Source organism: Monodon monoceros, unplaced genomic scaffold, assembly GCF_005190385.1.
Source record: "Monodon monoceros isolate NGI ecotype Baffin Bay Population unplaced genomic scaffold, NGI_Narwhal_1 Super_Scaffold_20, whole genome shotgun sequence".
Classification (NCBI taxonomy): Eukaryota; Metazoa; Chordata; class Mammalia; order Artiodactyla; family Monodontidae; genus Monodon; species Monodon monoceros.
The window spans coordinates 32,140,702-32,155,086 of record NW_021703777.1 but is presented as its reverse complement, the minus strand read 5'-3'; the positions used below and the strand labels follow the sequence as shown (position 1 = coordinate 32,155,086).

The 14,385-nt window shown below is 36.8% G+C and overlaps 1 protein-coding gene across 3 annotated transcripts in view; it reads right to left on the bottom strand.

Annotated features, from left to right (window-relative positions):
• MND1 (meiotic nuclear divisions 1) overlaps positions 1–14,385 on the bottom strand; it is an 84,495-nt gene that overhangs the window by 32,266 nt on the left and 37,844 nt on the right. The window lies entirely within an intron of this gene.

Sequence of the window (14,385 nt, the reverse complement as noted above, 5' to 3'; positions counted from 1 at the left end):
TTATGAACATTTGGGAAATAATTAACGAATGGATGAGTAATTTCTTTTGGCTGATTCTAAGAAACTGACCTTTCACCATATGACCTTGTTATATGTAGAGGGTGAATTATATTTAGATACCCTTTTTTTCTTAAAAATCACAAACAGTATCTTCAAAAAGTTTGTAGCTTTACCCTGACTTTGGGAAATGTTCCACTTCTCAATATGCACAAAGGGAATATTGTCAGTTTTCCTTTAATGGCTCTCTAGTCCCTGATTCTAATCCATAGCATGAACAAGATCCACCTGTGATGCCAAGACACCACTACCAAACCAGTTATACCTCTTCTTGAGAGTAATTATCTTCCTAAGTTAAAAAAACAAAAATCTGCTGTAGAGTTAAGAGCCAAAATAAGCTTTAAAGCCCTAAATTTAGCAAAGAGACCTTGTTCTTTAAAACAAGGGTTCTCACTTATAACACTCTGTTTAAAAGGTTAATATTCTACCCTGAAGGACCCACCTGAAATAATTAATAAATGCATGTAACATCTGAATTCAGGAGTAGAGAATTTTCCAATGAAAAAATACACACATACATTAGCATAACACTTTTCCATTACAAATGTTTTTAAAATAACCAAGTAGGCAGATGTTACCCAAAAAATGAAGAACTATGTAAAAATTAGCCAATAATTAATGGACATATATCTTAACTCTATTAATGAAGTGTCTCCCCGGTGTTGTATGTCTGCTTGTAATTATTTACAACTTAAAAACATTTGAAAGAGAGCTAATTCAGGAATTCCTTAACTCTGAAGATAACCTTATGTATTTTAAATGTGATTTCATGACTCGTCATTTTAAGTATCTTGGTAATGGAGGGAGGCACCATCTAAATGATGTTATCAAAAGAGAAGCTTCTGCTAATTATCCTAAGTACTGAAACAATTTGGTTCAACTCAATAGTGAAGGCTTCTTGGCTCTGTTTAGTTCTTAAAATGTCAACTACTGGAAACAATGAAAGCAACTCTTGTGAGGCAGCCCGTGCTACCAGTTTTTCATCTACATTATCGCTTAGAAGGAATACTGCTATAGCTCCTAACACACACCTTGGAATTAAACCAAATCCAGGCCTCAAGTGATTAAGAGCTGAGATTTTCAGCCACTCTATAGGTATTATCTAAACCACAAGTTCTGAACTTTAGCACACATCAGAATCACCTGAACGGCTTGTTAAAACACAGGTTGCTGGGCTCCACCTCCCAGGTTTTGAACAGTAGAGGTCTGGGATAGAGCCTAATAATTTGCATTTCTAACATGCTTCTGGTTAGGGGCACCACACTTTTGAGAACTACTGGATTACACATAAACCTGTTTTCTTGCAGTAACAAACCCAACCAAAACACACAAGATATTAATATATGGGAGAATATTACCTAGTTCATCAGCAAAAAATGAATTATTGCTAAATACTGTAGTCTGAACTAGAAACAAAATATCTCAATATTTCTGTCACTGAAAGAAATACAAAAGCCCACATTTACAAAAATAGAAAAAGAAGCGATACTCTATAGTTAAGAAAAGTATTCACCGCAGGATTCCTTTAAAGAGCAAAGTCTCTTGACACATTTCTATAACATAAAACAAGAACCAACTATATATATTAACACTGTAACAAATCCATTTCCAACTTTCACTAAAGCAAATAATAATTTTTAAAGCCAAGTAACTCAGAAAAAACAGCAGCAGCAACAACAACAAAAATGTCTTGTAATTAGTAAGAACAGGATTTCATCTTTAGACTTGAGGAAGGATCTGACACGATGCTTCTCTTTAATGCATTCCAGACCACCTATACAGATACTCAGGATTCAGAAACATAATGCCAATGTTTTCTAAAGAGCTAATTCACTGCCTGGAGGAACTGCCTATTCAGAAGAGGAACAGGAAGATTGATTCAAGCTGGCTGCACTGGAATTCTGATTTGCTCCTTTTCAGAAATAAAAAAAATTTCAAAGCATTATGAAAAAAATATAGAGTTTTCATAGGTGGGAAAGAATGTCAAGGAACAGAGGATGGGGAAAAGAGGTAACAGCAAGAGAAACCAGAACAGTCTACTGCTTTATCAAAACTCACGTACGGTATGTTATGGAAAAAAAAGGTTCTATGTCTTGTTTTTCCTTAAAAAAAAACAAAAAAGCAAGGCAGTATAATTTAAGATTTCATATGTTTAAAAACTCTTATTAGTGTATCTACAATTTTAAAATTTATTTTTTAAGGCAATATTCCATTTAGGAATCAATCATAAGGAAACAATGAACACTATAAAGATGTATTTATATATAAAGATGGGAGCTATATAACTGTCTTAACAATAGAGAAATGTTAAATCATTATTTCACAGTATGGATGTGTCACAATTATGTAGCCAAAGGAAACATTTTAAAAGAACTTTTAATGACACAGATACAGAACAGAGTTTTAAAAAAACTGGAAACAAAAGTGTCAATACATTTGAGAGCCTATCACCAAAAAACCTCAAAACCCCAAAACTGCAAGAAAGTGCACAAAACTTAACAAATGGTTACCTCTGTATTGTGGAACATACTTATAAATTTTCTATATTATGAGCATATATAACTACTATTTAAAAAATCATTTTCCTGGGAAAGGGGGTAGGGGGAGGAAACGAATAGGTGAGGGAGATTAAGAGGTAAAAATTTCCAACTGCAGAATAAATGAGTCATGGGTATGAAATGTACAGCATGGGGAATATAGTCAATAATTATGTAATATCTTTGTACGGTGATGTATTATAACTAGAGTTATCATGGTGATCAGTTTGAAATGTACAGAAAAACAGAATCACTATGTTGTGTAATAGGAACTAACAAAGTATAGTAACTTACGGAAAAAGAGATCAAATTTGTGGTTACCAGAGACAGGGGTTGGGGGGATTGGATGAGGGCAGTAACAAGGTACAAACTTCCAGATATAAGATAAATAAGTACTAGGGATGTAATGTACTACATGATAAATATAATTAACACTGCTATATGTTATATATGAAAGTTAAGACAGTAAATCCTAGTTATGACAAGAAAGAAAAATTTTTTTCTATTTCTTTAATTTTTTATCTATATGAGATGATGGATGTTCCCTAAACTTACTGTGGTAATCACAGCATGACGTATGTAAATCACATCATTATGCTGTACACCTTAAATTTATACAGTGCTGTATGTCAATTATATCTCAATAAAACTTGAAGAAAAAATTATTTTCCCATTATAAGCAATATATGAATATATTTTCAAGAGATTAAAATGAGTACATTTTTGTTTTAAAAGACTCAAACAACAGAAGTATTTAAACAAATTCCCCTTTGCTCTCCACCTCTGCACCATCACCACTACCCCCCTCCTAGGGAGGGACCCCTATAAAGTCTAGGGGGCATCCTTCTTGTCCCAATTCTTTTGCTTCATATACTGATATGATCAATGTGGAGAACATGTCAAAACACACATGGAATTATTCTTTATGTTTCATGTCAACATATTTTCTAAGGTCCACTTCATTTTCTAAAAAATAGATTTTATTTTTTAGAGCAGTTTTAGGTTCACAACAAAATTGAGTGGACGTTAGAGAGAGCTCCCATATAACCCTTGCCTCCACATACACACAGGCTCCCCCAATCATAATTCCCCAGAGTGGTACATTTGTTACAACTGATGAACCTATACTGACACATCGCTATCACCCAAAGTCCATAGTTTTCATTAGGGTTCACCCTCGGGGTTGTACATTCAATGGGTTGTAACAAATGTATAATGACATGTATTCATCATTATGGTATCACAGAATATTTTCACTGCCCTAAACATCTTCTGTGCTCTGCCTATTCACACCTGTCTCCCCCCAACCTCTGGCAACCACTATCTATATAGTTTTGCCTTTCTAGAATGTCATGTAGTTGGAATCATACCTTATGTAACCTTTTCAGATTGGCTTCTTTCATTTAGTAATATGCATTTAAGGTTTTTCCATGTCTTTTCACGGCTTGATAGCTTATTTCTTTTAATCATTGAATGATATTCCATTGTCTGAACGTACCACAGTTTTTTTATGCATTTACCTACTGAAGGACATCTTGGTTGCTTCCAAGTTTTGGCAATCATGAACAAAACTGTTATAAACATTCATATGCACATGTTTTCCACCCATCTGAGTAAATCTCGAGGAATGCAATTGGCTTCTCTGTACTGCTACACTTATCTGTCTATTCTTACACAACTAGCAAGTTTTAATTACTGTAGCATTATATTTTGATATCTGATAGGGAAAATCCTACCCCAGTGTTCTTCCTTTTTAAATACTTCCTTGGTCTTTCTTGTAGTTTCCCTACTACATGAACTTGAGAATTATCCATAAAAATCTAGTGGGATTTTGGTTACCATAACATATAAATGACATAAATTGATGTTTTTATAGTTGAATTTACTTATTCATGAATATGTTGCTCCATTTACTTAAGAGTTCTTTCATGTCCTTCAGTAGGGTTTTGCAATTTTCTTCATGTTTGCCTTGCCCACTTCTTGTCAGGGTTTAATCCGTTTTTTGTGTTTTTTTTTTGCGGTACGCAGGCCTCTCACTGTTGTGGCGGGAGAGCTGCGGAGCACAGGCTCCGGATGCGCAGGTTCAGCGGCCATGGCTCACAGGCCCAGCCGCTCCGCGGCATGTGGGATCTTCCCAGACTGGGGCACGAACCCGCGTCCCCTGCATCGGCAGGCAGACTCTCAACCACTGCGCCACGAGGGAAGCCCAATATTGGTTTTGGTGCTGAGGGATAGGCAACGACCCCAGGCCTAAGCCTGTCACTGTATGAATGCTCTTCTTCACAGTGGTTGATTTCAAGTGTAGAATCAGGATAAGATCAAAGTCTTTTGTTCAATGGTTGTGGGAAACAACTCTCTCCTGCCCTCTGGATTGTCAACTGTATAGCTACAGGGAAGCAAACAAACCAACTTACTGCTGGCAGCCATCTTAGAACCATGAAGAAAGCCAACTTGAGGACAAAGGCATTACACAAAAGGCAAAACCAAGAGAAAGAGTCAGAATCTTGATTAAATTATGCCTGAAGCATGCTCTACTTTTGAAATATTTTAATTTAAATGAGCCTTTAAATCAATCTCACCTTTATCATTCGTACCAATTAAACTCGGTTTTTCTACCTTTACCACAGTAAACACTGTAACTGTTACAATGGATATAGCTTTAACAATAGTCTATTTCATACAGTGCTGGCCAGCTATGAAAGCTGTGAAATATTTTGGAAGACATCAAATTTAAAAGATTCTTATTCCTCTATATTGGGTTATAGAACTAAGTCTTCAAGAATAGGAATGAGTAAAGTAATATATACCAGGAAGGCTCTTCATTCAATAAACATTTTTGAAGTGCTCACTATACACACAGTTACAATACTATTGGCTCAAACCTTTTCACTAAATAAATATAGTAACAAATAACTCAAGGCATGTATGAGCACTGAATGTCTGTTGAGTATTTCTGAAATATTTTCCTTATGCTACAAGACAATGCTCATTAAAAGATAACACTCCATGAAGCTAGTAAAAATATAGCATATTAATATTCCATTTAACCAGGAGATCAAATTTCCAGCAATCCAGCCCTGTGGAACACACTAAAGAACCTGAGAAAAGTATATCAGGAATCCTAAATAATGGACACAGGAAAAACATGGGAATCCCATCAGGAAAGCAACATAAAGGGAAAGCGAAGCCACTCAGTAAGTGCACACTTGAGGAGAATTCAAACACCCACACATAATAACTGCTGAAGATGAGATCATGGTAATCAAACATTACAGTGTAAAGAAACAAACTGTTAGAGCAGTGCACAACGAACAAGAGATTAGCATTCCTTCAACTAGAAATATCAGGAATATGTTCAATAGGGTTAAAGTGATAAAAGGAGAAACAGAAAGCTAAAGAAATTACAAGAAGAAAAAAGCAAGATTTGAAAATCAACTATCTGAAAATGAACTATTGTAGATGAACTATTTTTAATTTCTAGGAAGCAGTAAAAAATATTAAGAAGTAGTAAAGAGGTACAGAAGATATAAAAAGAAGCTCCAACAGAAGCCTTCTGGTATCGTGAGAATGAAGTTAGAAGTTGTGACTATAGTCAAAGGCTTATGCAGAATCCAATTAGAAGTCATTCAGATATTTTGAAAGCCAAAGCGATGCAAAATCCAAATGATACTGGGAGGGAAGTTAGATACAAAATTATGGAGGAACATAGACTCGTCAGACATGAGAACTGGGTTCTAATATGACAAACTCAGAAATGAGGGCTAAGTAGTAGGGGCTACGAATTGTCTGCCAACTTCCATTTTTTCTTAGTAATAGGACCTCAAACAATAGTGAAAATGAATAAGAATTATTATCTTTCAGTGCTGTGGGCAAGAATATGTCCTAGATAGGGAGTCTGTTAAGAAATCCATCTGAGAAGAAAACCCAAAATTCACTTGGTGGAAGGGCAACCCTGAAATTATTTGGAATGACAGAATTGTTTAACAAGTAAACTTTTTCAAATCAAGGGGAGATTTAAAATTAATTATAAAGATGAGCAGATCTGTATTATTAATATCTTTGTGTTAAGAAATATAACCTATACATATTTTGCATTGTACTCATAGGGTAAAACCATAGAAGCAACTTAATTCCTCCCCCACATCTGCCATTTTAGAAACAGCTCAGTGAGGGAAGTACTTCCTCTGCCACTAAATGAAGAGTTGGGAGTCCCATGACGTTTTTCATCAATCTAAACCAAGATCTACAATTATTTTAAGTTGCCAAACAAAGCCTTAATTCAGAAATTAGAATGTCTAACATAATAATCAACACTTCAAATCTTGATTTAAAGGTAAGACTTCTCTCCTTTTCAGCAACTGCTGGCTGCCAGTGGGTTTTGCTGGAAAGGGTGCATTGTCCTTTTCTCTTTCCTGGCCTAGAGTTTCTGTCCTCCCTTTAGTCCACTGACTGAAGTTTCTGCCTCCTGTTCCCCACCTCTGCCAAGCCTGGAGAAGGGGAGAGAGAACAGAACAAGTAAAGGGGACCCGAAATATCTTACTGTTAGGATGTCTCAGTGCTCTCTGAGCCTGACATGTTTGCTGAATTCTTGCATGGCTGCGCTCCTGGGTTCTTTGTAGTAAGAACCCAGGGTTCCACTATCTGTAATCTCCATGATGCAGAAGACACATTTTATTGCTCTGGGGGCTACACAACATTCCCGCTCACCGTCCCCCTTCCATAGCTTGCCTCCTACCCACTTCCAGCCTGGCTTTTCAGATTCATTCCACACACACGCACACACACACACTCTGTGTTAGGTTTCAGTGCCCTCTGGAACAGAATGTAACGTGCCTCCAGATGGGCTCTTGTTCTCTCACTTTTGAGTGTTGGCTCACATGTAGTCCACAGGGGCATTCATGTATGCAAAAAACTCCAGGATTGCTGGCCCATTCCTTACTTTTATGTATTGTAATAATTGACAGAATCTACCAATAGATCTACATAGATGCTAAAATCAGCAAATTACTTTTACATAAGGAATTGCTTATTTTCCTATTGTCTCTCAAGAGCACTGGGAAATGATATGCTCACATTTCACTCCTAACATTTATGAATACTTCTTGTGAGAATTAAGACTGTCCACTATTGAAATTTCTAATACAAATGTTAACTTAAATACTACTTAAAATGTTTTGATCCAATAAGTTATTCAGTTTAAGTAATTTAGTTTCATTAGAATCTACTCACTGAAAATACAACAAATTACTTGCTAAGAAGCATCAGTTAAAGAGCTTAAGTTAAGCTCAAATATACGTTATAATAAACTTCACCTTAAATTTATAAAGCCAAAGAAAAAGTCATAAAGAGATAACAGTGCTGAGAAATAGTGGCTGAATAACGTAGCTGCCCATAAAGGCTTTTATCTTTTTAAGAGAATGATGCTCTTCCTTTTTTTTTTTTCATCTATTTCTGCCTCTTATAGTGAAAAGATTCAAGAGAACTTGTATTTTAAAGGATTAAGAAAGCAAACGAAGGCCTTCTCTTCCACAGCCTAAGCAGCTTTAGCAGAATGAAGAGAGCAACCTAACACATTTGGATGGTATAAACTAACTCAAGAGCTGAGAGCAGCCAACCAAACTAAGATCTGTGGCAAGTTTAAGTGTTAGAAATCACTGAAAACGTAAAAATGTATTTAACTTTAAAAACTATAATAATTAAAAAAATTTAAATTGAGGTTTCTTTGCATCCAGTCGAAGTTTTTAAAAAAGTTATAGACTAGGAAATTTATGGTTATAAATAAATATAAATACTACGGAACCTGAACAAAGCCCTATATTTGAATCTGATGAAATGCAGGCCTGGAAGTTCGGACCCATGCCCTTTGGTCAAGTAAGAACCATACTTTAAACAAAAAAAGCACCCAACTAATAGGGTTATTTTTGTGAAACTTCTAAATATATAAAACAGCCAGAGACACTATGAACACTGAAATATTAAAATGTACAAAATACTGATATACTTTTTGAGGGCAAAACAAGACAAATGACATTAGGGCTATCCCAGGAAGCTAAGGATATATATGACTTTGACACTGCCACCACCTGGTGGCATGACACTAAAATTGTAGGTCCAGTTTTTTGTGAAATAAGTCTTTCCAGGTTGGCTGATTTGGGGAGAAAATAGTTATGAATGAGAACAGCTGTTACAAACCTGTAATCCATATGAACCACAGAAGAATGTTTTGGGTATGGTATAGGGAATTCTATATCTCTGGAGTCAGGCTTTTCAAACTCATCCAGCAAGTAAATCCAATAGCAAAGGAGAATAATTACTGGGGGAAGGTTCAGAAGCCTAGCCCAAAGCTACCTACTACAAAAGCAAAACAAATATAAAAAATAAATCACTGAAATCTTAAGTTCTATGGTAAAAATTCCTGCAAGTTTCAAGTTGTAATATTAACTATTATAATTTTTATTATTTAAAATTATTTACTAATAAAAATCCTGTCTACATACTTCCCCCACCTACCCACAATTTTTGAGTCACTCAACCTCAACAAATATATTTAATTCTTGATTATCTGAGACAGTGGAGAGAATAAAAACATTCAATTTAAAAGACATGACTTTTGGGTTTCCCTGGTGGCGCGGTGGTTGAGAGTCTGCCTGCCGATGCAGGGGACACGGGTTCGTGTCCCGGTCTGGGAAGATCCCACATGCCGCGGAGCGGCTGGGCCCGTGAGCCATGGCCGCTGAGCCTGCACGTCCGGAGCCTGTGCTCCGCAACGGGAGAGGCCACAACAGTGAGAGGCCCGCCTACCGCAAAAAAAAAAAAAAAGACATGACTTTTAAGTGCTTAAAGATATAATTTTGCAGATCTTGTTAGTTGCATGTCTAAAGCCTTTTGTTCTTTGTAAACAGAACTCCAACTTTGTTCAGATTGGGATAGCAGTGTGCTCAGAGAGAACGGGTCCCCTCCCATTTAACAGGTCCCAGAGGTTAAACTATAATGGCTAACCCTTCCAGCATGAGCATGTATCTCAGACGTGGCCAATGAGACAATAAAGGGAAGCCTATTAGGGAAAGGGGGCATTCTGGGATTTTCCTCCTGGATAGAAAGAGAGAGATGTATAAGAGGAAAGCCCATCATTATTCCTGCTTTGGACACTGTCATGGGAAGATATAGCTGCTATAGTAGCTACGTGCATCCAAAAAGGGAAAGCCAAAAACCATCAGAGAAGCCAGTCCAGACCTCTGATATCAATGTGTTCGGGGGGAAGGCTCCTAGACCAAGTATACAATAGCTAGGACTGAGACTAGGCAGTGCTGTATTGATTTACTCATTCATTCAATAACATGTATGTTGTTTCTATGTGTCTCAGTAACTGCATTGCATGCTGGGGATAAAACATGGTTAAGATATCCCTGCTCTCAGAATGTCTGCCGTGGTAATATGACACATAAAGACTTCACCCTATAAAAGAAATATATGTAAGAGAGACAAAGCACAAAGTAGTACTGAACGTGCTGAGGAGGGGATAAAAACTTCCCAGAAGAAAAGATTTCTGACGTAGGTCTTAAATATCTCTGGTTAATGGACAGGTTGGAGTTTATCAGGTAGACAAGTAAAAAGAGCCAGCCAGGTGCAGCATGTGAAAACACAAGAAATAAAATGAACAGCATTCAGGAAACAGTGTAAACAATTTGGTTAAACTGGTGTGTAGGGTTGTAGAAGGATAACAGCAGGTTATTAGTCTGGCCAGTGGCAGGAGCTAGATTACAAAGAGCCTTAAAGTCAGGTTGAGGAATCTGGACTTGTTATTCAGGAACAGGAAACCATCCAAATGGCATTAAAAGACACTACTACAGCAGATGAAAGAAAGTGAAGACTGGAGACAGGGAGTTCAGTAAAGACACTAATTCAAAATTCTGAGCCAGAGATAATGAGAGTCTAAGCCAAGACAGTAGCAGTGAAGATGGGGAGGAAGGGAGAGATTTGAGAGATATAACTATGCTGAATCAGAAGAGTTTGGAACCCACTGGGTGTGGAGAAAAGGGAGAGAAAAAAAAATCTAAGTTAACTACCAGGTTTCTGGTTTGGGCGACTAAGGGGGTAGTAGTTTCAGAGTCTATAAGACACAGAGGAGCAGGTTTGGGTAAAGAACTGAGTTTTGAACAAACTGAATGTGAGTTGCCTGCCAGCCATTCAAGCAGGGATGTGTAGTGAGTAGCTGAATACACAGGTGTGAAGTTCAGTGCAGAGGTATAGGCAGGAGATAAAACCAGGGAATGAGAAGTATACAGGTGGCAATGGAAGCCATAGGAGTAGATGAGACCTCCCATAAGAGTGTGCAGAGCTAGGGAAAGGAACTGAGGATATAAGGCTATGGTCCAGTCTGTGGGTCCTTAGTATGTCAAGAGTGGCTGCCTGGCTTTGAGGGCTTTCCCCCCGCATTTCAAACATGTTAACAGAAAACATGTATTTACTCAAGATGGGGCTACAAAGACTAGCTTAAATCTCAGGATTTAAATTCTTCTAAATGGTAATTCTTCAAAAACGAGACTCTAATGGAAAGAATAAACTCAATTAGGGAGACTGGAGTATTATTTTAAAACCTAGATTTATATCAACTAAGTATGTTAGCAATAGTTATTTCACATCAATTTTGAAAAGCTTTCATTGGTGTCATATGTATCTCTAGTTAAAAAAATGGGAAAAAATAACTTAAAATGCAATGGGGAGCAGAAATAAATAAAACAGAGACTAAGCAAAATAGAAAAGATCAATAAAACTAAGAGCTGGTTCATTGAAAAGATAAACAAAACGGATAAACCTTTAACCAGACTCATCAAGAGAAACAGAGAGAGGATTCAAATAAATAAATTCAGAAATGAAAAAGGGGAAGTTACAGACACCACAGAAATACAAAGGATCATAAGAGATTACTATGAATAATTGTATGCCAATAAAATGGACAACCGAGAAGAAATAGATAAATTCCTAGAAACACACAATCTCCCAAGACTGAACCAGGAAGAAATAGAAAATATAAATAGACCAATTACCAGAAATAAAATTAAATCAGTAGAAAGAAAGAAAAAAGCTTCCAACAAACAAAAGTCCAGGGCCAGACAGCTTCACTAGGGAATTCAACCAAACATACAAAGAAGAATTAATGCCTATACTTCTCAAATTAATCTAAAAAATTGAAGAGGAAGGAACACTTTTGAACTCATTCTATGAAGCCAACATCACCCTGATACCAAAACCAGACAAAGACACCACAAAAAAAGAAAATTATGGGCCACTATCATTGATGAACATAGGCACAAAAATCCTCAACAAAATATTAGCAAAACGAATTCAACAACAAATTAAAAGGATCATAAACCATGATCAAGTGGGAGTTATCCAAGGAATGCAAGGATGGCTCAATATCCACAAATCAGTCAATGTGATACACCACATTAACAAATTTTTTATTTTAGTTTTTTAAAAATTTATTTTATTTTTTTAATTTTTGGCTGCATTCGGTCTTCATTGCTGTGTGTGGGCTTTCTCTAGTTGCAGCAAGCAGAGGCTACTCTTTGTTGTGGTGCATGGGCTTCTCATTGCAGTGGCTTCTCTTATTGCAGAGCACAGTCTCTAGGCACATGGACTTCAGTAGTCATGGCACGCGGGCTTCAGTAGTTGTGGCATGCGGGCTCTAGAGCACAGGCTCAGTAGTTGTGACACACGGGCTTAGTTGCTCCACAGCATGTGGGATCTTCCCAGACCAGGGCTTGAACCCGTGTCTCCTGCATTGGCAGCCGGATTCTTAACCACTGCACCACCAGGGAAGCCCCACATTAACAAATTGAATAAAAATCATATGATCATCTAAACAGAAGTAAAAAAAAAAAAGCTTTTGACGAAACTCAACATCCATTTATGATAAAAAACCCTCTCAACAAAGTGGGTATAGCGGGAACATACTTCAACATAATACAGGCCGTATATGACAAACCTACAGACAACATACTCAATGGTTATAAGTTGAAAGCATTTCCTTCAAGATCAGGAACAAGACAACAATGCTCACTCTCACAGCTTTCATTCCACCAAAAGATTGTTAGAACTAATAAAATAATTCAGTAAAGCTGTAGGATACAAAACTAATATAAAGTATCTGTTGTGTTTCTATACACTAATAATGAACTATCAGAAAGAGAAATTAAGAAAACATTACCATTTACAGTTGCATCAAAAAGTGTAAAACATCTAGGAATAAATCTAACTAAGTAGATAAAGACCTTTACTTGGAAAACTGTAAAACACTGACAAAAGAAATTAAAGACAAAATATACCATGCTCATGGATTGGAAAAATATTGTTAAAACGACCATTCTACCCAAGGCAATCTACAGATTCAAAACAATGACTATCAAAATACCAATGGCAATTTTCACAAAACTAGAACAAATAATTCCAAAATTTGTATGGAAACACAGAAGACCCCAAATAACCAAAACAATCTAAAGAAAGAAGAACAGGGCTTCCCTGGTGGCACAGTGGTTAAGAATCTGCCTGCCAATGCAGGGGACACAGGTTCAAGCCCTGGTCTGGGAAGATCCCACATGCCACGGAGCAACTAAGCCTGTGAGCCACAACTACTGAGCCTGCATGTCTGGAGCCTGTGCTCCACAACGGGAGAGGCCAAGACAGTGAAAGGCCCACGCACTGCGATGAAGAGTGGCCCCCGCTCGCCGCAACTGGAGAAAGCCCTTGCACAGAAACGAAGACCCAACACTGCCAAAAATAAATATAAATAAATAAGTAATTTTATTAAAAAAAAAAAAAAGAAGAACGAAGCTAGAGGTATCATGTGCCCTGACTTCAAACTATACTGCAAAGCTACAGTAATCAAAACAGTATGGTACTGGCACAAAAACAGACACATAGATCAATGGAACAGAATAGAGAGCTCAGAAATGAATGCACACACTTAAGGTCAATTAATCTACAACAAAGGAGGCAAGAATATACAATGTGGAAAAGCCAACTCTTCAATAAACGGTGTTGGGAAAACTGGACAGCCACATGTACAAGAATCAAACTAGAACTTTTTCACACCATATACAAAAATAAACTCAAAATGGACTAAAGACTTAGATGTAAGACCTGATATCATACACCTATCAAAAGAAAACACAGGCAATATGCTCTTTGACATGGATCTTAGCAAGATATTTTTTTGGGTATGTCTCTTCAGACAAGGGAAACAAAAGCAAAAGTAAACAAATGGGACTACATCAAACTAAAAAGCTTTTGCACAGTGAAGGAAACCATCAACAAAACAAACAGGCCACCTACTGAATGGGACAAGATACTTACAAATGATATATTTGATAAGGGGTTACTATCCAAAATATACAAAGAATTCATACAATCCAACATCAAAAAACAAAAAACTCGATTAAAAAATGGGCAGAGGATCTGAACAGATATTTTTTCCAAAGAAGATATACAGATGGCCAACAGACACATGATACGATGTTCAATATCACTAATCATTAGAGAAATGCAAATCAAAGCCGCAATGAGATATCACCTCAGACCTGTCAGAATGGCTATCATCAAAAAGACAAGAAATAACAAGTGTTGGTGAGGATGCAGAGAAAAGAGAACCCTTGTATACTGTTGGTGGAAGTGTAAATTGGGGCAGCCACTATGGAAAAGTGTATGGAGTTTCCTCAAAAAATTAAAACTAGAACTACCATACGATCTAGCAATTCTGCTTCTGGGTATTTTTCCAAAGAAAATAAAATCA